This window comes from Orcinus orca, chromosome 2 (genome assembly GCF_937001465.1).
Source record: "Orcinus orca chromosome 2, mOrcOrc1.1, whole genome shotgun sequence".
Taxonomy (NCBI): domain Eukaryota; kingdom Metazoa; phylum Chordata; class Mammalia; order Artiodactyla; family Delphinidae; genus Orcinus; species Orcinus orca.
In genome coordinates, this window is record NC_064560.1 from 82,117,786 (window position 1) to 82,143,111 (window position 25,326).

The window sequence follows — 25,326 nt, forward strand, 5'->3', positions numbered from 1 at the left end:
AGGCCTCTTTGAATTTTGTTCCACGACCCGCATCACTGGAGACTGCTGTGTACTTCGATACAACTTTTTCAATAAAAGATGCTGTCGTTATCCAGCAGGGCTTTCCTTCCTTGGTTTCAGCTGGGCTTCCCACGTAGTTACTTTATTCACAGGCAACTGTGAAGGCTCCTTGGACTTAATACTAGGGATTAGGATTTGATCTTCTACCCCTTGGCCCCGTCCTCCTCCCCAACTCGCCCCTTAGCATTTGAAATCTTCCCTTTTGCCCGAAGATGAAACATGTTAGCTGTAGAAGGCTGGGCAGAGGGCTAACCATTTGCATCCTAAATTCCTCCCTAGCATCTTGGAATAGAGCTTTTCCCCAGCCTTCTCTATTTCAAAATGTTGTGGACAGGAATAGAAACAACAAAAGAAAATGCTTAGTTCTTTTTAAAATTCAAAGCTTCAGAAAGTTTGAGTCTGCCCTCTCAACACCTTGAAGAAAAATACTACTACTTATGGAGCACCTATGGTGTGATCTAAACATAGAAAAAGTAAGACTCCTTTAAGCAAGAGGTAAAAGCTGAAGTCCACTACACCAGTATTTCAAATTTTATGAGTGAGGAAACTTTATTTGGGTATAAGCAGAACCTTTTCTTGTTTTTCCTTCCTTAAGGTTTTTAAACTCTGATTCCTGATTCTAGGAAGTGATAATCTTGAAGACTAGAATTATTTATTGCAGGGTGTATTGCTTAACGAAGACTGTAGAGGAAGAACGTGGAGGATGATTTAAACAAATAAGTCCTGTGCAGAGACAGTCATAGTTTAACAGAAAGAAAGGAATGTGATTTTGGAGCCAGGCAAACCTGGGTTCAAATTATAACTCTGGTGTATCTTGACTTGGACAAGCTTGTCTCAGCGGTCCTCCTTCTTTGAAAAATGGGGATAATACTGCTTACCTCTGAGTCATTTTCAGGATTAAATAATACGTGTGAAATGCCAGGCACTCTGCCTGGCACTCTAGAAAACAGTAGTCTCTACTCCTTTTGGTGAAAGTGGAACTTCTTTCATCTGTTTTAATATAAAACATTGTAGCCAAGATTAAATGGTGTAAATAGCTATCTGTTCATGCTTGGTGTACAGTGTTATATCCAAACAATCCGAGCTGATTAATTCCTTCCTGCCCCCACTCTTCTTAGTGAATACCTCTCTTATAATAACCATCTTGTTGGATTACATTTATATATTTTTTTCTCTTGGTCCCACATGAGCTCCTTAAGAACTGTGATCTTATGTGTATCTTTGTATCTCTAAAACCTAGCGTATTGCAGCAGTCCAGTAAATGTTTGTGGATGAATGAATGGAACAGTAAGATCTCTCTGGATATCAGTTTCCTCATCTGTAAGAGGAGGGATCATGAAAAGCTTCCCTCTCAGACTCTAAAATGCCAAGATTCTGATGCTCTTAGTAAGTGATCATTTGAAGAACAAAGTGATGTTGAAAGAATGATGGAATTGCACAGTTGCTCCTAATTGTTAATATGCTTTTGTGTAAAACTGCTGAAGTACTGTCTGGAATTGGGAGACCTGTCATTAATTTGCTGTGTTTCCTTTGGGCATATTGCTTGACCTTGCTGAACCTTTAGTTCTCCATTTTTAAAATTAGAAGGTGGTAGTGGATGGATTTCAGGTCCTTCCAACTATAATTAATTTTATATTTTATTGTTTTCATATTCATCTCAGGATCTTAATAACTCTTCTTTGTGGTTTTCTGTGAGCCAATCTCTAGGAAAAGAAAATGTCTAGTCTGCCAGCAGCCATACTTATTTGGCTGGTGGAAGGTTACAGAGCTGTGAAAGATACTCAAGAGGCAATTTTGTCTGTATTAAAGTATAGATAATTAACCTAGTATATTAAGATAATACGAGCCTTTTAAACTGACCTGACCATGATTACAAGAGTGATTTATGGAAATTAGATAGTCATTAGTCAGTTATATTTCTTAGCTGTGTAGTTGTGTGACATTTTCAATGGTTGAAACTTTATTATTAGTATATGTAGGGGCTGAGTTCTGTTTCATTCAAAGGAAAATAAAATAATTATTTCATAGAAAATGAGAGCTGTGAAAGATTCTTTTTCTTCTCACCTTTAGTCATTTTCATTAACATCTTAAGAAGCTAATAGAAATACACATATAGCGACTGTCCTCTCTACTTTTGTTATGATTATATCCAAAAGAGTATCTGGATGCCTTATGTAAGGATATAAACTTTTCATGCAGTTTAATTTGAAATTAAAAATTATTTTTGTTTCCTTGCAAATACTAAGTATGCTTTATGAGCTAGACTAAGCACCTGGAAGATAGGGTTTTATTTGTGTATCTCCTGAAACGTTTCAGACGAGTTTGTAAATGTAGCTTATGGATGGAACTTCAAAAAGGTTTTCAGTCATTTCTCAGAATAGGGTTTTTTTTAACCTATAATCTACAAATTAGATCTAGTAAGTAATTTTTATAATTAGGATATGAGTTTTTAGCACAGTAATTTAAGTACAAAACGTTTTTCTTCTAAAAGCATTATTTTTCTCCCCTAAGAATTGCAATTAAATTCTTTCAGATGTAATTTTAAGTTTAATATTAAATAAGCATGTCTTGACGATGAGAGTTGGTAAATACTGGAATAGTTTTGGAAAAAAGGTTACAATTTGTTTCTTTAGAAAACTGCTCTCCAGAACAGCATAGGTATCGTTTTATAATGACAATATAAAACTAGTCTGCTCTGTTACTAAAATTTTAATTTAAATGTTCTGTTTCCATTTTGGGGAAGGATGATATTATTTCTCCTGTGTTTAATTCAGTGACCTCATGTTCTTTTCTTCTAAAGAAGAATTATAAAATATAGACTTTTACCAATAAAAATAGGAATTAAATATGAATATTTGAATTCTGACAAAAGGACAATATGAACTTCTGATATTTCTTTTTATTTTACGATCAACAGTGTATATATATGGGGTTGGGCAAAACTGCTTTTCCTCTCAGTCAGCGCTTCTCAACCTCTGACATTTGGGGCCGGATATTTCTTTGTTATGGGAGATTGTCCTTTGCCTTGTAGGTTGTTTGGCAGGAAGCTTGGCCTCTATCCACGAGATGCCAGTAGCAGCCACCAAAAAATACCTCCAGATATTGTCAAATGGGCTTTTGGGGACAAAATTGTCTCCCTCTTCCCCCACCCTTGAGAATCACTGCTCTGTCTTGTAGACCAGGGCTCCTCAAACTTTAATGTGCACAGGATTCCTCTGGGGGTGTTGTTATAATGCAGGCACTGGTTCAGAGGGGTTCAGAGGTGGGACCTGAGGTTCTGCATTTCTCACAAGGCCCCGAGTGATATAGATGCTGCTGGTCAGAGTACCACACTTTGAGTAGCAAGGTTGTAGACAGTTTCCCATTCATATGAATTGGATGGATTTTTAAGAGGATCCAGTGATAGTAACTATGGAAACAGAGAATTTACAATGAATTATATAGCCCAAACAGGATAAGGCCAATAGAAACTAAGCACTATCCCACCAGCCTAACAAATAGAGCTGTCTTCCCATTTCCATGTTTCCTTCCAGTCCCCACTATTCATTCATATTTGGACAATCCTAAGGAGGAAATTTGCAAGAGTCTTTTTTTTTTAATATTTTAAGTTTATTTATTCATCTTATTTATTTTTGGCTGCGTTAGGGTCTTAGTTGCCATGCGTGGGCTTTCTCTAGTTGTGGCGAGCGGGGGCTACTCTTCGTTGCGGTGCACAGGCTTTTCAGTGTGGTGGCTTCTCTTGTTGTGGAGCACGGGCTGTAGAGCGCAGGCTCAGTAGTTGTGGTGCACGGGCTTAGTTGCTCCGCGGCATGTGGGATCTTCCTGGACCAGAGCTCGAACCCGTGCCACCTGCATTGGCAGGCGGATTCTTAACCACTGCGCCTCCAGGGAAGCCCTGCAAGAGTCTTAATCAAGGTCACACAGGCTGTAGTGAACTGAGGCAACTTCATGTTCCATCGGGTGTTTTAGTTCATGACACTGTAAATATATTAGCTCATAATACATATTTATTGCCTGTTGAGAGGTGTCAAATTACGATAGTGAACTCTGCATTTATTCAATCGGATGGTGCTTAAACTTTTAAAGTGTGCAAGTTGTCTCTTCTTGAAAACTATTGCCTGGACCTAAATTTAACACTGCCTAAGGTCATTTTCTTACTGCAAGTGTTCTGAGAGGGCAAGATGTTAAATTAGGTTTGCTAAAGCGTATCAGTTACAGAGAAACTTTATCCGATAATTCTGTGATAAAAATCAATAGAAAATATAATGAAAATCCTAGAGTGAAAAAAAAAACCCTCTGCATTTCATCTGTAACACTTAAAATAATGACTGGTAAGCATACCTATTTGCCACATTGAAAATGTTGGATATAGTATGCATTTCTTCTCATTTACAAAATGCTTGGTTATGTTCACTTTTTTATCTTGCTATTGCTTAAAATAGCCCTCCTAGCACTGCTGCAGAGAGGATCTTTAAAAAAGGTATACAAGACACTTTTTGTTAACTTAAAAAACATACAAGCAGACTTGTAGGGAAAGATTACTCCAGGAATGCCTTAATTATGAATTGAGTATATATAATATATGTCACTGTTACAAACCTTTTAGATACGTTATCTTATTTCTTCCTATGGTGACCTGTAAAGGAGAAAGGGAAGGCTATTGGCAGTAACCAGCAAAATTTACAACATGTATACCTTGACTCAGCAGTTCTACTCCTGCGAGTTGGTGTCATAGAAGTCCTTGTACAAGGATGTTAACTACAGCATTTTTCCACTGTAGCATGGTTAGAAATAACCAAAAACTAAAGACTGTATAAATGCCTGCCAGTGGTGAAAGCTTACATAAATTATGATACACCCATAACCCGGACCGCTTTGCGGCTTATGAAGAAAGAGTGAGATGGATGGATGTACATTGACCTAGAGAATTGAATGACAGAAGCAAGTCACAGAAGCTAAAAAGAAAACATTTGTTCTTCCTCTGTGTGTGTGTGTATTTTAAGATGTGTACACAACAGACTTAACAGTGGTTAGCCTTGCAGGAAGGGAGATGAGGAGGAGAGGGAGATTTCCTACTCTTAATGTGCTTTTGGTTGGAATCTTGACAATGATCATACATGACTTTTGTCACTAAAGTATTACTTTTCTTAAGATTTTTTAAAATGTGGACCATTTTAAAAGTCTTTACTGAATTTGTTACAACATTGCTTCTGTTTTTTATGTTTTGGTTTTTTGGCCACGAGGCAAGTGGGATCTTAGCTCCCCAACCAGGGATTGAACCCACACCCCCTGCATTGGAAGGCGAAGTCTTAACCACTGGATGGCCAGGGAAGTCCCTAAATATTATTTTGAGAACAGAAACAAATCTGGGTTCTACTTCTACATCTGCTGCTTACTAGCTACTGTTGTTAGACCAGTGACTCTCAACCAGGGGCAGTTTTGTGCGTCCCTCCCTCCCCGCCACCAGGGGATATTTGGCGATGTTTGGCCATGTTTTGGGTTGTCACATTGAGGGGGTGGTATATGCAGTGGATGGAAGCCAGGGATGCTGCCAAGCATCCTGTAGTGCATGGGACAGCCAGCCCGTGTAACAAAGAACTATCTAGCCCAAACTGTCAATAGTGTTGAGTTGAGAAATTCTTTGTTAGACTTCAGGGCTGCAGCCATGTTCACATATGCAGGGGGTGCCCTTCACATTGTGGGGTGTTCTCGGCATAGCCATACAGTTTATAATTATGATATGATGAAAGTAAATAAATATACAAACTTGTCCCCAGGAAGGCAGGCACCAGAGTTTTCTGCTTTACCTCTAGCACCTAACAGAGGCTGGCATGGGAAGCAGGCATTCAACAATTGTTGAATGAATGAATGAGCTAAACTAGGTATTACATGTTAGGCTCTAATATACTCAGGTTGTAGCAGATGCTAAAGATTTAAGAAGAATTTATGGAAAAAAATTAAAATTATAGCAGGTGTTGTCTGTTAATTTATCTTTATCTAAAGATTGGCAAAGGACTACTATTATTCATATTTAGCTGCAGAACACCTTGGCTGACTTTTTTCAATACTTTTTGATAAGAAAATCATGATTCTTCATGGAAGAATGCCAATAGAGGACACTATTGTGTCTTATCTTCCTAGAATTGGTTTTAAAAATCCTTATCTATTTAGCTACCTACCGAATTTAGTGGAACAAACTTTAAAAAGAATTTTAAACTACCTTAGACACTACCTGACATAGTGAGATAATGTACTTTTTCATTTTTTCCGCATAACAGTGAGGCAGCAAAGCAGAAGTTATCCTTTTTATTAATGTTTTGTAGTGGAAAAACTCAAACATACACAAAAATCCTCAAGTATAACAAACTGAAGAGTTCTTGCCATTTAACAGTTTTCAACATTTTGCCAACAGATATCCTTATTTCTGTAAATTAGAAAATGGGGGGGATTCCCTGGTGGCGCAGTGGTTAAGACTTTGCGCTCCCAATACAAGGGGCCCAGGTTCGATCCCTGGTCAGGGAACTAGATTCCACATGCATGCCAGAACTAAGAGTTTGCATGCCACATCTAACTAGCCCACTGGACGCAACTAAGGAGCCCGCAAGCCGCAACTAAGACCCAGTGCAACCAAATAAATAAATAAGTAAATATTAAAGAAAAAGAAAAGAAAATGGGGACATATGGAATTTAACACCTATTTAGTGGTGCCGAGTGTTCAAATTATGGTTTTCAGCTTTGCGGTTTTGTGCCGTTTCTTAATCATCATACTAAAATTAAGGATCAAGATTACATTTCTTTGAAAATATATGTGGTTTCAGTAAGTGACTTAAACGTGAAATTTCTTCGATAAGTCATTCTTTTAATTCCTCAAACCTGAGACAATACCAGAGTAATGATACTTGGAGTTACAAATGGATTTGTAAAACCCAAATTTAAATTTCTCAGAGTTAATGGCAGTATATATATTTGCACTTTTTACGTATTTAATTTAGTTTTTCTCTTGTATTTTTACTACTTCAGAAGAATTGCCCATTAATTATTTTTATTGTTGTTCTTGTCCTATTTTCAGTGTGCTTCACAGTTTGGTTCTCTTTGTTTTTCTGAGATATGTGATTCATGTGCTGTTAGTAGGTTGGTATTCTACTTATTGTTACTAGCTGTAAAGGATATAGACTTGAGGAGAGCTATTCACTGAACTGTCATTGCACTGTGTTGAGAGTGCCCGATGCCACAGACATGTTATGTTCTTCCTTCTTTTTTTTGCAAGGTCCTGTTGTCTAGATTAATCTGTAGGTAGATGATCTTTTTTGGGCTATCGTGGAAGTTTTAGGTAGAAATCAGTAGCTCTGCAGGCAGTGATTGCTTTTGTGGTAATATTTTTGTGTGTTTGCCTTTTGAGGTCTGTCAGGTATCATTACTTTAGCAATCATATATGGACTAATAAGAATGACCCTGTAGGGGCATTTATAGGAACAATTTTATTTAATCCTCACAATAACCTTATAAGGTAGGTATTGTTTTAGACCAGTTTTACTGATGAAAAAACTAATATGCCAAGAGGTTAGGTAACTTGCCTTCAGGTCAGACAGTAAGTATTAGAGGCTAGATAGAACCCAACCTGTGGACTTAAAATCCTGAGTTCTTAGCTAGTATGTTATATTAACTCTCTTCATATTCAAATCTGAGTAAGACAAGGTCTCTCTAACTGCAAGAAGCTGTCTAGTGACTCGTAATCCTTAACAGCAAAATTGTGTATCTCTTGTGACAGTTGCTTTCACAACCAATGTTGAAATTCTGAATTATTACAGATAAATGGGAATCATCAGATGGTACTGACTCCTTTACCCATTCATATATTCATTCAACAAATGGAGCATCTACTATGTGCCAGTATGTTGCTGGGTGATGGGGTTATGATGGTGAATAAAACACATTACCTGCTGCCATTAGTTTCCACCACAGTGGGGAGGACAGACTTTAATCAGATACATCCAAGATTGTATAATTACACCCCAGATAAGGAACACGGTTCTCTGCAGAGGAACCTAATGGAGACTTTGGGGGCAGGACAGAGTCCTGAAGAAGTTGAGATTTGAAGGATGAGTAGGAGTTAGCTAGGTGAAGGGGAGGGAGGACATCTCAGAAGGGAAGAAGAGTACTCCTTACAGGAGGGAATAGTGGTGTGTGTTTGAGAAGCTGAACTGGCCATGTAGCTGGAGAGAGCAAAGGGGGGAGGCTACAGGGGACAGATCGGGCAGCGTTTGGCCTTAAGGATTTTGGTCTATCTTAATGGAATGCTACAGAAGGATTTTAAGCCAGGGTGTAATATCAGATTTGTGTTTTGAAAAGATCACTTGTGTATCAGTGCAGAGAACCAATTGGAGGGCGCTAAGAAATTGCATGGACACCACTTAGGGCAGTAGGCTTGCCCTTGTCCTGATGAGAGATGCAGATAGCATGTGCTAGGATGGTGGCCATGAAGCTGTTAAGAAGTGGATGGATTTGAGAAATATTTAGGAGGTAAAATCAATAGTTTCCTTGTGGATTGGCAATGCAGGTGGTATGAAAGATGACTCCTAGGTTTTTAAGTTGTGGAACTAGGCAGATGCTGGGACCACTCACTGTGATGGGGAACACCATCAGGGGACCATTTTGGGGAAGATCATGAATTTGGTTTTGCGCATGTTGATTTCATATAGATTAGAGAACTGTGACATATGGAGGTTAACAGGTAACTAGTGGTGCTGAGTATTCAAATTAAAGCTTTCAGCTTTGTGATTCTATGTCCCTTCCTCTTCATACTAAAATTAATGAGCGAGATTACATTTTTTTGAAACTATGTGTGGTTTCACTAAATGACTTGAAATTTTTTTGGGAAATGGGTATTCAGGTGTGGACTGAGAGGAGAGGTCTGTATAGGAGATACAGATTCCATGAAAGCAATCTCTCTTTTTCCTTAAGCTTATTTTAGTTGTTGTACCCTTCAAAATGACCTTTTGGGATTCTCTGTTGTAAATAAATGGAGAACTAGGGTAGAATTTCTAGAATCTGCATTGTTGAGTGCAATTTTATAAGCCTCCTGAAAAATTACTAAAAGTAATTGTTGGGTACCCTAAAAAAATTCCCTGCCAAAGTAAGGATTAGATGTGCTTAAACCAGTAGTTTCAGAAAGACTATGCTTGATTGGTGTTTCTGAAGGTGTGTCCTGAAAACGCAAAGCATCCCAGAGGTCTATCAGGTGGTCAGCACTGGAATGATATTTTTTGCATACATTTTACATACTTGAAATGTAAGATTAATTGTGCTTTTTTAAAGATGTGTGTGCCATTGTGTTCTTAATGTTTGCATTTTTTTTTTTTTTTTTTTTTTGCGTTACGTGGGCCTCTCACTGTTGTGGCCTCTCCCGCTGGAGAGCACAGGCTCCGGACGCACAGGCCCAGCGGCCATGGCTCACGGGCCCAGCCGCTCCGCGGCATGTGGGATCCTCCCGGACCGGGGCACAAACCCGTGTCCCCTGCATCGGCAGGCAGACTCTCAACCACTGCGCCACCAGGGAAGCCCAATATTTGCATTTTTAAAGAATGTATATGTAACGAATTGTCCTTGCTAACATGTTAACCTTGTGGAGTTTCGCCAGGCTTCATGTAATTTAAGGGTAGTTATTGACATTAGCTATTGCATTATATTCCATTTTTTAAAAATGGATCAGTGGCTCGAAAATAGTGATGATGAATAGTAATGTACGATTCAGAATTTTGCTATAATGTAGTGTGTGTACAGAGTATAAATCTATACGTGTTGGGACAAATGTATCTGCAGATATGGTGATTTCACATGTACTCCCCCCAAAGGAAAGCAAAACAATGATTAGCTGGCAATCAGATTTCACCCTATCAGTAATCCATTCCCCAGTACCCAGGGGTTATTTTATTGTGAAACTTTGTCAAATAATGGCAGCCCGGAAAGCATTTGTGACATTTTCAAAGGATAGCAGCCTCTCTGGTGAACCAGTTATTTTATTGAATAAATATAAAATAACTTTACAGTACAAAATTAATGAATTTTGTTTCTGAAGAGGCCAAGGTCCCAGAGACGACATTCAGAGTAGTATGATTTCCATGCGCCCAAAAGGGCTTTAAGGCCTGCTAGTGGTAAGCAGCTTGTGAAGCCAGGCACAAGTTATTCTGCTAGAAGAGAAAGCAGAGTGACTATTACTAAAGTCCCTTTATTAAATGACAGTGCTAGGGACTTCCCTGGTGGCACAGTGGTTGGAAATCCGCCTGCCAGTGCAGGGGACACGGGTTCGAGCCCTGGTCTGGGAAGATCCCACATGCTGCAAAGCAGCTAGGCCTGTGTGCCCCAAGTACTGAGCCGGCACTCTAGAGCCCACAAGCCACAACCACTGAAGCCCGGGCACGTAGAGCCCGTGCTCTGCAACAAGAGAAGCCACCGCAATGAGAAGTCCACGCACCGCAACAAATAGTAACCCCCGCTCGCCGCAACTAGAGAAAGCCCACGCACAGCAACAAAGACCCAGTGCAGCCAAAAATAAATATATTATAAATAAATTAATTAATAAATGACAGTGCTAGATGTCACATGGTATTTTTTTTTTGTGGTACGCGGCCCTCTCACTGTTGTGGCCTCTCCCGTTGCATAGCACAGGCTCCGGACGCGCAGGCTCAGCGGCCATGGCTCACGGGCCCAGCCGCTCCGCGGCATGTGGGATCCTCCTGGACCGGGGCACGAACCTGTGTCCCCTGCATCGGCAGGCGGACTCTCAAGCACTGCGCCACCAGGGAAGCCCTGTTGCGTGGTGTTAATAGCATGCCAAGTGGAAGAGCTATTACTATCACTTGTGTGCTTTCTGGTATTTTGCTTTTTGGTTAGACAAAACCACTAAATGCAGAGTACGAATCATCCTCTGGTTTATGCCTGGTACGTATGAGGGAGGTGTGCCGGGTGGCATTTTATTTTTATCCCTGGGGACTCAGGTTACAGAAGAAGAGATTTTAAATTCCTTTTGGATCCTTTTGTGATCTCTGATGTAGACTGGAAAAGGGTGTTGAGAACAGCTCTGACAGCACCAAGTCTTTGGGCAGCAGGGAAGGATGTAGCTCTGCAAGTAAGCGGTGTTGCACGGCATGGCTGGGTCCTGCACTTTCATTCACAGAGAGCAGCTGGTGGGGACAGCATGCTTCCTGATCTCGGTTCAGTGTTGAAGGAGATATTAAACAGTTGTGAATAAGAGCAGATCACAGGCACAGGCGTGTCTTTCAGCCTGGTTCATGAAGAAATGGGCACTCTGTGTAAGCCTCTGCTTTTCTGCATTGCACTGTCTTGGTTCTCAAGGGGAAAAGTGCACACATGAGTTCTTAAACTTGTGGGATTTGAGAGAAACATTTTTTTCACGACATTAATAATGCCATTTTTTCTGATTTCTGATGTTCTCAAGTAGCGTAGCTCCTTGGTACAGTCATATCTTGAATAGTTAGAAGTGATCTATCAAATTTAGTTTTGAGGATGTCAATGTGACAAGATAATATTTTTGAAATATTAATGCCCTCTTTATGTTGTTCCTGGTTTTTCCTTTTGCCTCTTGGCTCTTCCCCGTACCTGCTCAAGCTAGCTAATTCTGTGCTCATACTTCAGAGAAGGAACGTGATGTGCCAGCAGACAGTGGGTCTAGGAGTTCATTTTTGCCTTTTTCAGTTTCAAAAACTTGGACCGTAGAGGGCAACTTAGCATAGGCTACATAATGTTAGAGCACAGCTTTTCCTTGATAGGAGGAAATAATTCCTTGGGCTTGTGGAGGAGGAAAAGACAGAAGAGATGGACAGGAGAAAGAGTCAGTAGGACTCAGGGTGAAGGGACTGGGCTTGAAGGACACTTGGATAGAAGCCCGCATAAAGCCCATATGATGCAGCACTCAAGGTCTTTTTTCAGTTCCCTGTTTTTTTAATATTTATTTATTTATTTGGCTGCGCCTTGTCTTAGTTGCGGCACGCGGGATCTTCTTTGCTGTGTGCAAGACCTTCATTGCAGCATGCAGGATCTTTTAGTTGTGGTATGTGGGGTCTAGTTCCCTGACCAGGGGGTCGAACCTGGGCCCCCTGCATTGGGGTGTAGAGTCTTAACCACTGGACCACCAGGGAAGTCCCCAGGTCCCTGCTTAAGTTGAATTTCCAGATCTACCAATGCTTGCTGCCATTCCTGAGAGCTAGGATTTTCTTTTTTTTTCTTTTTTCTTTTTTGCGGTACGCGGGCCTCTCACTGCTGTGGCCTCTCCCGTTGCGGAGCTCAGGCTCCGGATGCGCAGGCCCAGCGGCCGTGGCTCACGGGCCCAGCCGCTCCGCGGCATGTGGGATCTTCCCGGACCGGGGCACGAACCCGCGTCCCCTGCATCGGCAGGCAGACTCTCAACGGCTGCGCCACCAGGGAAGTCCGGTTAACTGATTTCTTATTTTTCATTTCTACTAGTTAAGAAAATCCTAGGGCGCGTTGAGAGTCTGCCTGCCGATGCAGGGGACGCGGGTTCGTGCCCCGGTCCGGGAAGATCCCACATGCCGCGGAGCGGCTGGGCCCGTGAGCCACGGCCGCTGGGCCTGCGCATCCGGAGCCTGAGCTCCGCAACGGGAGAGGCCACAGCAGTGAGAGGCCCGCGTACCGCAAAAAAGAAAAAAGAAAAAAAATCAGTTAACCAAGGGGCCTGACCTATGGCTCAAGCACCAATCATAAAGATAGATGGTGAAAGATGATAGCACCATCCACCTTACTACTAAGGTCCAGTTCTTATATAAAAATAGTTTTTCATGGGGCTTCCCTGGTGGCGCAGTGGTTGAGAATCTGCCTGCCAATGCAGGGGACACGGGTTCGAGCCCTGGTATGGGAAGATCCCACATGCCACGGAGCAACTAGGCCCGTGAGCCACAACTACTGAGCCTGCACGTCTGGAGCCTGTGCCCCACAACAAGAGAGGCCGCGATAGTGAAAGGACCGCACACCGCGGTGAAGAGTGGCCCCCGCACCGCGATGAAGAGTGGACCCCACTTGCCGCAACTAGAGAAAGCCCTCGCACGAAACGAAGACCCAACACAGCCAAAAATAAATAAATAAATAATCCTTCCCTCCACAAAAAAATAATATATATATATATTTTTTTCACTTTTATTCCAATAACTAAGTAATGTCAAAACTTTACCTAATGTCAGCAGTCTTCCTGTGTGCTGAACACACACTGAGATGTGGGAAAGTATAAGAAACTTGTAGCCTATCTGAGGAGTGTGGCTACTTGAGAATTATTTTTTTCATTGAGTTTGGTATTTTCCCCCTTTCCTTTTTTGTACTCTCCCTTTCCCATCTCTTCTGTCTCCCTCCTTCCCTAACCCACATGAATATCCCCCCATATAACCCTTGTTAATTACCCTTGTTGATTTAGTATGCAAAATGCCATAATTTTCCTCAGGTGTATATAATTATATAGGTAGATAGATATAGATTTTAATAATTGATTATTTTACAAAAGTAGGATTACATTATAGTCTCTTTTCTATCCCTTTTTTCCCTTTAACAATACCTCATGAAAATCCTGAAGGCTTTTGCTGTGTTTTGTTCAGTTCAAGTTTTTATTTGATGCAACTTATTACAAACTCCTTGTTTTGCTGTTGAAATTTCAGATGCCATCTCTGTGGGTGATAGTTTCAATTGTAGTTTTTTTTAATAATTAAAAACTTTAATGGTGGTTTAAAAAATACATAGCATAAAATTTACCATCTTAACCATTTTTAAGTTCAGTAATATTAAGTATATTCACATTGTTGTGCAACAGATCGCCAGAACTTTTTCATCTTGCAGAGCTGAAGCTCTATGCCCATTGAACAACTTTCCATTTCTTTCTTCCCCCAGGCCTGGGGAACCACATTCTACTTTCTGTTTCTGTGAGTTTGACTACTTTAGCTACCTAATGTAAATGGAATCATGCAGTATTTGTCTTTTTGTGACTAGCCTATTTCACTCAGCATAATGTCCTCAAGGTTCACCCATGTTGTAGCCTGTATCAGAATTTCCTTCCTTTTTAAGGCTGAATAATATTCCATTCTGTGTATGTATCACATTTTGTTTATCCATTCATCTATAGATGGACATTTGTGTTGCTTATACCTCTTGTAAATAAAGCTGCTATGTACATGGGTGTGCTAATACATCTCTTTAAAATCCTGATTTCAGTTCTTTGGGAAATATACTCAGAATTGGAATTTGTGGATCATATGTAATTCTATTTTTAATTTTTTGAGGAACTGACATATTGTTTTCCACAGCGGCTGTACCATTTTACATTCCTACCAATGCTGTACAAGGGTTCTAACTTCTCTACATCCTTGCCAGCACTTGCTACTTTCTGTTTGTTTAATAGTAGCCATCTTACTGGGTTTGAGGGGATATCTTGTGATTTTCTTTTAAAGATGGTGTAGCTAGCTTTTTTTTTTTTTTTTGGCTGTGTTGAGTCTTCATTGCTGCACATGGGCTTTCTCTAGCTGGGGCAAGCAGGGGCCACTCTTCGTTGCAGTGTGCAGGCTTCTCATTGCGGTGGCTTCTCTTGTTGCAGAGCACGGGCTTTAGGCGCGTGGGCTTCAGTAGTTGCAGCATGTGGGCTCAGTAGTTACGGCACATGGGCCCTAGAGCCCGCAGGCTTCAGTAGTTGTGGCACATGGGCTTAGTTGCTCCGCGGCATGTTGGATCTTCCCTTAACAGGGATCAAACCCACGTCCCCTGCATTGGCAGGCAGATTCTTAACCACTGTGCCACAGAGAAGTCCCCATCTTGTGATTTTTCATTTACCTTTCTCTAATGATTAGTGATGTTGAACATCTTTTCATATGCTTGTTAGTCATTTTAATGTCATCTTTGGAGAAATGTGTATTCAAGTCCTTGGCCGATTTTTTAATTTGGTTATTTGGGGGTTTTGTTCTTGTTGAGTTGTAGGGGTTCTTTACATATTCTGGATATTATCTCCTTATCAGATATATGATTTTCAAATATTTTGTCCCTTTCCAAAGGTTGATTGCAAAGAGACTGTTTCGTATTATTTTTTTAACATCTTTATTGGAGTATAATTGCTTTACAATGGTGTGTTAGTTTCTGCTGTATAACAAAGTGAATCAGCTATACAAATACATATATCCCCATATCTCCTCCCTCTTCCATCTCCCACCCACCTTCCTCCCTATCCCACCCCTCTAGGTGGTCACAAAGCACCGAGCTGATCTCCCTGTGCTATGTGGCTACTTCCCACTAGCTATCTGTTTTACATTTGGTAGTGTATATATGCACATGCCACTCTCACTTCATTCCAGCTTCTGCTTCCCCTTCCAGTGTCCTCACGTCCATTCTCTACATCTGTGTCTTTATTCCTGTCCTGCCCCTAGGTTCTTCAGAACCATTTTCTTTTTTTTTTAGATTCCATATATATGTGTTAGCATACAGTATTTGTTTCTCTTTCTGACTTATGTCACTCTGTATGACAGACTCTAGGTCTACCCACCTCACTACAAATAACCCAATTTCATTTCTTTTTATGGCTGAGTAATATTTCATTGTATATAGGTGCCACATCTTCTTTATCCCTTCATCTGTTGATGGACAGTTAGGTTGCTTCCATGTCCTGGCTATTGTAAATAGAGCTGCAATGAATACTGTGGTGTATGATTCTTTTTGAATTATGGTTTTCTCAGGGTATATGCCCAGTAGTGGGATTGCTGGGTTGTTTGGTAGTTTTATTTTTAGTTTCTTAAGGAACCTCCATACTGTTCTCCATAGTGGCTGTATCAATTTACTTCCCACCAACAGTGCAAGAGGGTTCCCTTTTCTCCAAACCCTCTCCAGCATTTATTGTTTGTAGATTTTTTTTTACATCTTTATTAGAGTATAATTGCTTTACAATGGTGTGTTAGTTTCTGCATTATAACAAAGTGAATCAGTTATACATATACATATGTTCCCATATCTCTTCCCTCTTGCGTCTCCCTCCCTCCCACCCTCCCTATCCCACCCCTCCAGGCGGTCACAAAGCACGGAGCCGATCTCCCTGTGCTATGCAGCTGCTTCCCACTAGCTATCTACCTTACATTTGGTAGCGTATATATGTCCATGCCTCTCTCTCGCTTTGTCCCAGCTTACCCTTCCCCCTCCCCATATCCTCAAGTCCATTCTGTAGTAGGTCTGTGTCTTTATTCCTGTCTTACCCCTAGGTTCTTCATGACATTTTTTTTTCTTAAATTCCATATATATGTGTTAGCATACGGTATTTGTCTTTCTCTTTCTGACTTACTTCACTCTGTATGACAGACTCTAGGTCTATCCACCTCATTACAAATAGCTCAATTTCATTTCTTTTTATGGCTGAGTAATATTCCATTGTATATATGTGCCACATCTTCTTTATCCATTCATCTGATGATGGACACTTAGGTTGTTTCCATCTCTGGGCTATTGTAAATAGAGCTGCAATGAACATTTTGGTACATGACTCTTTTTGAATTATGGTTTTCTCAGGGTATATGCCCAGTCATGGGATTGCTGGGTCATATGGTAGTTCTATTTGTAGTTTTTTAGGAACCTCCATACTGTTCTCCATAGTGGCTTTACCAATTCACATTCCCACCAGCAGTGCAAGTGTTCCCTTTTCTCCACACCCTCTCCAGCATTTATTGTTTCTAGATTTTTTGATGATGGCCATTCTGACTGGTGTGAGATGATATCTCATTGTAGTTTTGATTTGCATTTCTCTAATGATTAATGATGTTGAGCATTCTTTCATGTGTTTGTTGGCAGTCTGTATATCTTCTTTGGAGAAATGTCTATTTAGGTCTTCTGCCCATTTTTGGATTGGGTTGTTTGTTATTTTGTTATTGAGCTGCATGAGCTGCTTGTAAATTTTGGAAATTAATCCTTTGTCAGTTGCTTCATTTGCAAATATTTTCTCCCATTCTGAGGGTTGTCTTTTGGTCTTGTTTATGGTTTCCTTTGCTGTGCAAAAGCTTTGAAGTTTCATTAGGTCGCATTTGTTTGTTTTTATTTCTGTTTCTCTAGAAGGTAGGTCAAAAAGGATCTTGCTGTGATTTATGTCATAGAGTGTTCTGCCTATGTTTTCCTCTAAGAGTTTGATAGTTTCTGGCCTTACATTTAGGTCTTTAATCCATTTTGAGCTTATTTTTGTGTATGGTATTAGGGAGTGATCTAATCTCATACTTTTACATGTACCTGTCCAGTTTTCCCAGCACCACTTATTGAAGAGGCTGTCCTTTCTCCACTGTACATTCCTGCCTCCTTTATCGAAGATAAGGTGACCATATGTGCGTGGGTTTATCTCTGGGCTTTCTATCCTGTTCCATTGATCTGTCTTTCTATTTTTGTGCCAGTACCATACTGTCTTGATTACTATAGCTTTGTAGTATAGTCTGAAGTCCAGGAGCCTGATTCCTCCAGCTCCGTTTTTTGTTGTCAAGGTTGCTTTGGCTGTTTGGGGTTTTTTGTGTTTCCATACAAATTGTGAAATCTTTTGTTCTAGTTCTGTGAAAAATGCCACTGGTAGTTTGATAGGGATTGCATTAAATCTGTAGATTGCTTTGGGTAATAGAATCATTTTCACAATGTTGATTCTTCCAATCCAGGAACATAGTATATCTCTCCATCTATTTGTATCATCTTTAATTTCTTTCATCAGTATCTTATAATTTTCTGCATACAGGTCTTTTGTCTCCTTAGGTAGGTTTATTCCTAGATATTTTATTCTTTTTGTTGCATTGGTAAATGGGAGTATTTTCTTGATTTCACTTTCAGATTTTTCATCATTAGTGTATAGGAATGCCAGAGATTTCTGTGCATTAATTTTGTATCCTGCTACTTTACCTAATTCATTGATTAGCTCTAGTAGTTTCCTGGTAGCATCTTTAGGATTCTCTATGTATAGTATCATGTCATCTGCAAATAGTGACAGCTTTACTTCTTCTTTTCTGATTTGGATTCCTTTATTTCTCTTTCTTCTCTGATTGCTGTGGCTAAAACTTCCAAAACTATGTTGAATAATAGTGGTGAGAGTGGCAACCTTGGCTTGTTCCTGATCTTAGTGGAAATGGTTTCAGTTTTTCACCCTTGAGAATGATGTTTGCTGTGGGTTTGTCATATATGGCCTTTATTGTGTTGAGGTAAGTTCCCTCTATGCCTACTTTCTGGAAGATTTTTATCATAAACGGGTGTTGAATTTTGCCGAAAGATGTTTCTTCATCTATTAAGATGATATCGGTTTTTTCCATCGATTTTTAATATGGTGTATCACATTGATTGATTTGTGTATATTGAAGAATCCTTGCATTCCTTGGATAAACCCCACTTGATCATGGTGTATGATCCTTTTACTGTGCTGTTGGATTCTGTTTGCTAGTATTTTGTTGAGGATTTTTGCATCCATGTTCATCAGTGATATTGGCTTGTAGTTTTCTTTCTTTGTGACATCTTTGTCTGGTTTTGGTATCAGGGTGATGGTGTCCTCGTAGTACTAGTTTGGGAGTATTCCTCCCTCTGCTATATTTTGGAAGAGTTTGAGAAGAAGTGTTAGCTATTCTCTAAATGTTTGATAGAATCTGGTCCTGGGCTTTTGTTTGTTGGAAGATTTTTAATCACAGTCTCAATTTCAGTGCTTGTGATTGGTCGGTTTATATTTTGTATTTCTTCCTGGTTCAGTCTCGGAAGGTTGTGCTTTTCTAAGAATTTGTCCATTTCTTCCTGGTTGTCCATTTTATTGGCATATAGTTGCTTGTAGTAATCTCTCATGATCCTTTGTATTTCTGCAGTGTGAGTTGTTACTTCTTGTTTTTCATTTCTAAATCTATTGATTTGAGTCTTCTCCCCTTTTTTCTTGATGAGGCTGGCTAATGGTTTATCAATTTTGTTTATCTTCTCAAAGAACCAGCTTTTAGTTTTATTGATCTTTGCTATTGTTTCCTTCATTTCTTTTTCATTTATTTCTGATCTGATCTTTTTGATTTCTTTCCTTCTGCTAACTTTGAGGGTTTTTTGTTCTTCTTTCTCTAATTGCTTTAGGTATAAGGTTAGGTTGTTTATTTGAGATTTTTCTTGTTTCTTGAGGTAGGATTGTATTGCTATAAGCTTTCCTCTTAGAACTGCTTTTGCTGCATTCCCTAGGTTTTGGGTTGTTGTGTTTTAATTGTCATTTGTTTCTAGTATTTATTGATTTCTTCATTGATTTCCCCAGTGATCTCTTGGTTATTTAGTAGTGTATTGTTAGGCTCCATGTGTTTGTATTTTTACAGATTTTTTCCTGTAAATGATACCTAGTCTCATAGCATTGTGGTCAAAAAAGATACTTGATACAATTTCAATTTTCTTAAATTTATCAAGGCTTGTTTTGTGACACAAGATATGATCTATCCTGGAGAATGTTCCATGAGCACTTAAGAAACAAGTGTATTCTGTTGTTCTTGGACAGAATGTCCTATAAATATCAATTAAGTCCATCTTGTTTAAAGTATCATTTAAAGCTTGTGTTTCCTTATTTATTTTCATTTTGGATGATCTGTCTATTGATGAAAGTAGGGTGTTAAAGTTTCCTACTATGATTGTGTTACTGTTGATTTCCCCTTTTATGGATGTTAGCATTTGCTTTATGTATTGAGGTGCTCCTATGTTGGGTGTGTAAATATTTACAATTGTTATATCTTCTTCTTGGATTGATCCCGTGATCACTATGTAGTGTCCTTCTTTTTCTCTTCTCATAGTCTTTATTTTCAAGTCCATTTTATCTGATATGAGAATTGCTACTCCAGCTTTCTTTTGATTTCCATTTGCATGGAATAATTTTTTCCATCCCCTCACTTTCAGTTTGTATGTGTCCCTAGGTCTGAAGTGGGTCTCTTGTAGACAGCATTTATATGGGTCTTGTTTTTGTATGCATTCAGCCAGTCTGTGTCTTTTGGTTGGAGCATTTACATTTAAGGTAGTTATTGCTATGTATGTTCCTATTACCATTTTCTTAATTGTTTTGGGTTTGTTATTGTAGGTCTTCTCCTTCTCTTGTGTTTCCTGCATAGAGAAGTTCCTCTGGCATTTGTTTAAAGCTGGTTTGGTGGTGCTGAATTCTCTTAGCTTTTACTTGTCTGTAAAGGTTTTAATTTCTCCATCAAATCTGAATGAGATCCTTGCTGGGTAGAGTAATCTTGGTTGTAGGTTTTTCCCTTTCATCACTTTAAATATGTCCTGCTGCTCCCTTCTGGCTTGCAGAGTTTCTACTGAAAGATCAGTTGTTAACCTTATGGGGATTCCCTTGTGTGTTATTTGTTGTTTTTCCCTTGCTGCTTTTAGTATGTTTTCTTTGTATTTAATTTTTGACAGTTTGAGTAATATGTGTCTTGGCATGTTTCTCCTTGGATTTATCCTGTATGGGACTCTCTGTGCTTCCTGGACTTGGTTGAGTATTTCCCTTCCCATATTAGGGAAGTTTTCAACTATAATCTCTTCAAATATTTTCTCAGTCCCTTTCTTTTTCTCTTCTTCTTCTGGGACCCCTATAATTCGAATGTTGGTGCATTTAATGTTGTCCCAGAGGTATCTGAGACTGTCCTCAATTCGTTTCAGTCTTTTTCTTTATTCTGCTCTGCAGTAGTTATTTCCACTATTTTATCTTCCAGGTCACTTATCCATTCTTCTGCCGCAGTTATTCTGCTATTGATTCCTTCTAGAGAATTTTAAATTTCATTTATTGTGTTGTTCATCATTGTTTGTTTGCTCTTTAGTTCTTCTAGGTCCTTTTTAAACGTTTCTTGTATTTTCTCCATTCTATTTCCAAAATTTTGGATCATCTTTACTATCATTACTCTGAATTTTTTTTTCAGGTAGACTGCGTATTTCCTCTTCATTTGTTTGGTCTGGTGGTTTTTGCCTTGCTCCTTCATCTGCTGTGTGTTTTTCTGTTTTCTCATTTTGCTTATCTTACTGTGTTTGGAGTTTCCTTTCTGAAGGCTGCAGGTTCATAGTTCCTGTTGTTTTTGGTGTCTGTCCCCAGTGGCTAAGGTTGTTTCATTGGGTTGTGTAGGCTTCGTGGTGGAGGGGACTGGTGCCTGTGTTCTGGTGGATGAGGCTGGATCTTTTCTTGTGGGCAGGTCCACGTCTGGTGGTGTGTTTTAGGGTGTCTGTGACCTTTTTATGACTTTAGGCAGCCTTTCTGCTAATGGGTGGGCTTGTGTTCCTGTCTTGCTAGTTGTTTGGCTTGGGTTGTCCAGCACTGTAGCCTGCTGGTCGTTGAGTGGAGCTGGGTCTTAGCATTTAGATGGAGATCTCTGGGAGAGCTTTTGCTGTTTGATATTACATGGAGCCAGAAGGTCTCTGGTTGACCAATGTCCTGCACTCAGCTCTCCCACCTCAGAGGCACAGGCCTGACACCCAGCCGGAGCACCAAGATCCTGTCAGCCAGATGGCTCAGGAGAAAAGGGAGAAAAAAGAAAGAAAGAAAGAAAAAAGAAAATAAAGTTATTATAATAAAGAATTTTAAAAAGTATTTTAAAAAATTTAAAAGTATTAAAAAAATAAAGAAGAGAGCAACCAAACCAAAAAACAAATCCACCAACAATAACAAGGGCTAAAAAATGTACTAAAAAAAGACAAAAAACCCCCCAAAACAGACAGACAGAACCCTAGGACAAATTGTAAATGCAAAGCTATACAGACAAAATCACACAAAGAAGCATACACATACACACTCACAAAAAGAGAAAAAGGAAAAAAATATATATATTAAAAAAAGGAAGAGAGCAACCAAATCAATAAACAAATCTACCAATGCTAATAAACTCTAAATACTAAACTACAGTAAACATAAAACCAGAAACAAATTAGATGCAGAAAGCAAACCCCCAAGTCTACAGTTGCTCCCAAAGTCCACCGCCTGAATTTTGGGATGATTCGTTGTCTATTCAGGTATTCCACAAATGCAGCGTATATCAAGTTTATTGTGGAGATTTAATCCGCTGCTCCTGAGGCTGCTGGGAGAAATTTCCCTTTCTCTTCTCTGTTCTCGCAGCTCCTGGGGTTCAGCTTTGGATTTCGCCCTGCCTCTGCGTTTAGGTCACCAGAGGTCATCTATTCTTCACTCAGACAGGACGGAGTTAAAGTAGCAGCTGATTAGGGTGGTCTGGCTTGCTCAGGCCCGGGGATGAGAGGGGTATAGAATGCGGGGCGAGCCTGTGGCGGCAGAGGCCAGTGTGACGTTGCAACAGCCTGAGGCGCGCTGTGTGCTCTCCTGGGGAAGTTGTCCCTGGATCCTGGGACCCTGGCAGTGGTGGGCTGCACAGGCTCCCGGGAGGGGAGGTGTGGATAGTGACCTGTGCTTGCTCATAGGCTTCTTGGTGGCTGCAGCAGCAGACTTAGCGCTTCATGCCCGTCTCTGGTGTCTGCGCTGATAGACGCGGCTCACGCCCGTCTCTGGAGCTCGTTTATGCGGTGCTCTGAATCCCTTCTTCTCTCACACCCTGAAACAATGGTCTCTTGCCTCTTAGGCAGTTCCAGACTTTTTCCCGGACTCCCTCCGGGCTAGCTGTGGCATACTAGCCCCCTTCAGGCTGTGTTCACGCAGGCAACCCCAGTCCTCTCCCTGGGATCTGAACTCCAAAGCCGGAGCCTCAGTTCCCAGCCCCCACCCGCCCTGGCAGGTGAGCAGACAAGCCTCTTGGGCTGGTGAGTGCTGGTTGGCACCGATCCTCTGTGTGGGAATCTCTCCGCTTTGCCCTCTGCACCCCTGTTGCTGTGTTCTCCTCCGTGGCTCCGAAGCTTACCCCACCCCGCCCACCTGCCATCTCCACCAGTGAAGGGGCTTCCTAGTGTGTGGAAACCTTTCCTCCTTCACAGCTCCCTCCCACTGGTGCAGGTCCCGTCCCTATTCTTTTGTCTCTGTTTTTTCTTTTTTCTTTTGCCCTACCCAGGTACATGGGGAGTTTCTTGCTTTTTGGGAAGTCTGAGGTCTTCTGCCAGCGTTCAGTAGGTGTTTTGTAGGAGTTGTTCCACCTGTAGATGTATTTCTGATGTATTTGTGGAGAGGAACGTGATCTCCACGTCTTACTCCTCTGCCATCTTGAAGGTCTCCTCGTATTATTTTTGCTAACACCCTTTTGAAACTAAAAAGCAACTGTATGAATCCTGTGAATTAATTTATAAGTAGAGATGTTGAACAGTTTTGGAAATATATGCATCTTATAAATCAAAGCCTGTTTAGCAAGTAGGTTAATTTTTTTTTAACATCTTTATTGGAGTATGATTGCTTTACATTGTTGTGTTTGTTTCTGTTGTATAACAAAGTGAATCAGCTATACGTATACATATATCCCCATATCCCCTCCCTCTTGCCTCTCCCTCCCACCCTCCCTATCCCACCCCTCTAGGTGGTCACAAAGCACCGAGCTGATCTCCCTGTGCTGTGCGGCTGCTTCCCATTAGCTATCTATTTTACATTTGGTAGTGTATATATGTCCATGCCACTCTCTCACTTCGTCCCAGCTTACCCTTCCCCCTCCCCCTGTCCTCAAGTCCATTCTCTACGTCTGCGTCTTTATTCCTGTCCTGCCCCTAGGTTCTTCAGAACCATTTTTTTTTTAGATTCCATATATATGTGTTAGCATACGATATTTGTTTTTCTCTTTCTGACTTCACTGTGTATGACAGACTCTAGGTCCATCCCCCTCACTACAAATAACTCAATTTCGTTTCTTTTTATGGCTGAGTAATATTCCATTGTATATATGTGCCACGTCTTTATCCATTCATCTGTCGATGGACAGTTAGGTTGCTTCCATGTCCTGGCTATTGTAAATAGTGCTGCAATGAACATTGTGTTACATGACAAGCAGGTTAATATTGTATTAGATAAATTGTTGTTTTATGGCAGGTATTAACGCATTCACAGTGTTTCATTTCAACTGTGAATTGTTTTTATTTTTATTTTTTGGACCTCAGATTCGATGAGGAGACAGTAGAGTGTTCTCCCTCATTTTGTTCAGATTTTCCAAGGAATGCATACAAGGGTGTCATCATCGATCCAAGCACGTGCTGGGACGCTGCAGAACCCAACAGGGCAGGCCGCGTGGCTCCGCCGAGGAGCCAGTGACCCCCAAGTACTCCAACAGCCTGGGGAGTCCACAGCCCCCAGGCCACTCAGCAAGAGGAACAGTCAATCCATGCTTGCAGCCACTGGGCCCGTCTGAGGAAATCCTAATATCCAGTGGCACATCTTGGGGTGCTTGAAGGCCTACTGTCCTGAGGTATCCACAGCCACGCTCGGCACCCTGGGCCTACCTCATTTCTTCCAGGTCTCCCTACCACCTCCAGTCCTCAGGCCACGAGAAGGTCTTCTTGTCTTCGCCGACAGCCGGGCTTGCCCAGCAAGTGCACCTGAGAAGTAGACAGAAATCACACAGGCTTCAGAATTGGACCCGGGTCCTCAGAGAACACGATTCAGGCAAACATTTACCTGGGCGTGAGCCCTGCACCTGCTTCCCAAGTACCTCTATCACTTAGGAGAACTGAATGCATGTCTGACAGCACAACTGCAGGAAGGTAGGCACGTAGGTGGGCCTGCGTGTGAGAGGGTGTATGTGTGTGCGCGTGCGTGCGTCTGTGATTGCGTGCGAGGACGTGCTTGTGGGTTTCTGTGTGTGCCTCTGTATCTGCGTCTTGGTCTCTGTGTGTCCCTTTGCTCCTCTGCAGAGCCTCAAACAGTAAAAACCACACCTTATACACAGAGCCCTGGCCTCGGACCCTCCTACTGAATGGAGAAAGACCCCAGCTGCCTTCAAGAGGCCGCATGCTAACTTTGACCCCGATGGGCTGTTGAAATAGACCACGGGCTCCCACTCTCCAGCAGCCCGCCTTCTGACCAAAGCACATAGACTTGAGGGACCGGCCTCCCGGCCGTGGGTGTCACATGTGTGTGGACCTGGAGACCCTGCCAGCTACTAGCACATCTGATGTGCACTTGGGGCCACTCCCAGCGCTTCCAGGAACAAGGGAGCCTCCGATGGGCAAGCTGACACCTCCCTGCAGCTGGCTACAGGCAAGATGCAGCCTGTCTTCCTCTCAAGGGGCCAAAGGAATTCAGCCCAGGTGCCACTTCAGGCCAACTAGGCCAGATCACCTTCTGGGGACCCGCAGGGACGCCGACCACGGGAAGCAGTGGTCTTCAGTAACCATGACCCAGAGTCAAACCCC

General features: G+C 41.1%; 1 protein-coding gene and 1 non-coding gene across 2 annotated transcripts in view; one reads left to right on the forward strand and one right to left on the reverse strand.

The window, feature by feature from the left end:
* The window catches only part of CHRNA5 (cholinergic receptor nicotinic alpha 5 subunit), a 54,222-nt gene that overhangs the window by 553 nt on the left and 28,343 nt on the right, over positions 1-25,326 (forward strand). The window lies entirely within an intron of this gene.
* LOC117203849 (small nucleolar RNA SNORD116) lies at positions 24,067-24,159 on the reverse strand. The gene has a single exon (XR_004486796.1). It is a non-coding gene; the product is annotated as a small nucleolar RNA SNORD116 (small nucleolar RNA).